This window comes from Triticum aestivum, chromosome 1B (genome assembly GCF_018294505.1).
Source record: "Triticum aestivum cultivar Chinese Spring chromosome 1B, IWGSC CS RefSeq v2.1, whole genome shotgun sequence".
NCBI lineage: Eukaryota > Viridiplantae > Streptophyta > Magnoliopsida > Poales > Poaceae > Triticum > Triticum aestivum.
In genome coordinates, this window is record NC_057795.1 from 600845015 (window position 1) to 600847950 (window position 2936).

At 53.0% G+C, this 2936-nt stretch overlaps 1 long non-coding RNA gene across 1 annotated transcript; it reads right to left on the reverse strand.

Annotated features, from left to right (window-relative positions):
• Nucleotides 1-744: 744 nt before the first annotated feature.
• Nucleotides 745-1723, reverse strand: LOC123096730 (uncharacterized). Its single transcript, XR_006446695.1, has 2 exons — nucleotides 1298-1723; nucleotides 745-1146 (listed from the first exon to the last, which is right to left on the reverse strand). It is a non-coding gene; the product is annotated as an uncharacterized lncRNA (long non-coding RNA).
• Between the last annotated feature and the right edge of the window lie 1213 nt (nucleotides 1724-2936).

The window sequence follows — 2936 nt, forward strand, 5'->3', positions numbered from 1 at the left end:
GGCGTCGGACTTGCGACGAAGAGGAAATGTCCACACATAATGAGAGAAATCATCTAAGATCACCAAATAGTATAGGTAGCCCGTGTTGCTTGTAACTGGGGATGTCCAAACATCACTATGCAATAACTGAAACGGAAAAGTGGAAATAGTGGTAGATGCGTTAAATGGAAGACGAACGTGTTTGCCAAGACGACAAGCCTCACAAGTATGGTCTTCGATCTTATTGCATGAGAATGAAAAACTCTTAAGAATTTGATGTAAAGTGGTGGGGTTCGGGTGTCCCAAACGAGCATGCCAAAGGTCGACACCTGCGGCGAGGGCAACTGGGGTGGTGGAGGCGGTGGCGGAGGAGTGCACCGGATAGAGCTCGTCGGGACTATCAGAACGATGAAGGACCATCCGAGTACGGACGTTCTTCACAGAAAAACCGACATCATCAAATTCAACGGTAATGAGATTCTCACGAGCAAGACGACGAACAGATACAAGGTTAGTAACTAAATCAGGAGAAACAAGAATATTAGACATAGTGATAGGCGTAGATGTGGAAGGAAACGAAGTACGACCAACATGTGTGATAGGTAAAGAGGAACCGTTACCAACGGTGATGCGAGTAGGAGTATGAACTGAAGTAAAGGAGGTTAGAGTGCCGGGATGAGATGCCATGTGGGCAGTGGCACCCGAGTCCATGTACCAAGCGTCGCCGGTACCAAGCAGTGGCGGAGCTAGGATTTGAAAACAGGGTGGTCCAAATTTTTTTGACAATTAAGTCTTACAAACTTATGAGAATTCTCAATTAAGTCTTAGTTTTGCATAAAAGAAGGACGCAAAGTATCTTTCAGCCAACAAGTTCCATACCACATACCTTGAGAAGTTCAAAGAATACTATGTTTCTGGCCTACCCTTTTTGCATTGCCATGAAAGAATACATTATATCTTCTTCATTCGCCTTGGATGTATGTGATCTTGCTCTATCGTCACATCCGGCATAGACATTGCTGGTTCATGAGTTTTTATTTCTACCACAAGTTCTCCGCTTAGTTCTTCTGCATCGGCCACATCCGGCATACTAGCCTTCTTCCTATATGTTCATAGCATGTCTCTGAAAAAAGAGATGTTTCATGTCCTCTTCATTCTTCAATACTTCTGCAATAATAATTTTGTTTCTATCAATCATAATGACATAATGGAACAGACTATGTGCAAACGTGTGTCCATCAGTTCATCAACATATGTACCGCACTAGAATGGATAGCAATTAGAATCCCTAAATCAAAAGATGGGGAATGGGCAGTACCTCAGATCGAAAATTTGTACAGTGGCAAATTGCAGATTAGTCTGGCGGCTCTGGATTGCAGGGGTACCAGCCACCGCCCGCCAGGCAATGGGGCACTGCCGGCTACTGGCTTGCCGCACCTGGGCAGGGGCACAGACACGCAGGGCGGTGGTAACCGCAGATGCACGGAGACTCCGAGCGCTGGGCGGGGCAAACAGAGAAGAAATCGTCTCCTCCACTCCTGGGACGGCGAGGTAGGCAGGGACGGCGTCCGACGAGGTCAGCGAGCACGCGAGAGGCAGGAAGCTAGCCGTGGCGGCGAGATGACAGAAGAATTAGGGAGCGAGGTCAAAGGACGAGCAGTGGCCCGAACAGCTGCGTGCGTTTCTTCGTGGGCTAGCCACATATGGGTCATATTGGGCTTTTTATTTTTCTCTTGCCCATTCCTAATACGTAAGGTATAGCCTGGTCCAAAATCCCAGGGTGGGCCGCGGCCCACCCTAAACAACCTGTAGCTCCGCCTCTGGTACCAAGCGCCGCCGGTGATGGGGCCGAGTGCAGTGCAGCCAAAGAAGTAGGATCCCATGACGGTGAGACCGGCAGCGAGGCGAAGCCGCCGTAGGGCTGAACCGTGGCGGGCGAAGCATGGACGCCGGTCATCGGCGTGACGAGTAGAGCCGGGAAGCCGGTACCGGCCGGCTGCGGCGGCACGGCGAAGTAGGCCGGATGGCCTGCCGGAAAAACCTGCGGCGTGGTGAGGAGAGCCGGGGCGTCCGCGTACATGTAGCCGAAGAGAGATGACCCGGAAGAAGCCATCGCAGCGACGACAGCGATGGCTAGGGCAGGAAAAGGAAGCCGCGGCTAATAAGCACACAAGCACGTACTAGCTAGCAAGTAGACAGGCATACAGCTGGATGGATTCCAATCGGGCTGGCTAGCGAGGGCTAGGGGCGCTGACGAGCGAAGGATGCAGCAGCTGTGCGGGAGGTAGAGACGTAGAGTAGAGGCGACGGCGACGCCGGCTAACAAGCACACATGCACGTACAAGCTAGCAAGCACACCAGCACACAGCTGGATGGATGAACGTGCCTATAGGCCTCGCCGTATACTACGCGGACGTGAGCCTAGGCTGCTACTGAAGGAAGGAGAAGGGCAACGACAGAAAAGAAAAAAAGATGGGCATATAGAAGTGCTGCGGCCACGAGATGCGGCGGCAGCAGGAGGTGCGATGGTTGCGTGAGGAGGATGGCACGACGGCGGCAAGGACCTGCGGCGGCGGCACAAGGAGGATAGAGCGTGGCGGCGGCGGCAAGGACCTGCGGCGGCGGCGGCGCTCAGAGGATACGACGCTGCGGCGATGGCAAGGACCTGGGGCGGCCGCGGCTAGTGCAGCGGAAAGCAGCGGCAACCGGCGGCGGCGGCGGCCGGAGAGAACCGGCGGCGGCGGCGGGTGGCGGCGGCGCGGCGGCGGCGGCTAGGCTAGGCTAGGGTTAGGATCGACTTGCGATAGATACCATATAGAATTGATTGTATGCATCAATAATTCTCATTGATCATGCATTAGGCATATATATAGGTAAAAGGCTGCGAGATCTCAACCGTATCCACTATACAGGAAAAGGATCGGGAGATATCGCTAAACTAGGAAGTAAATACAAGA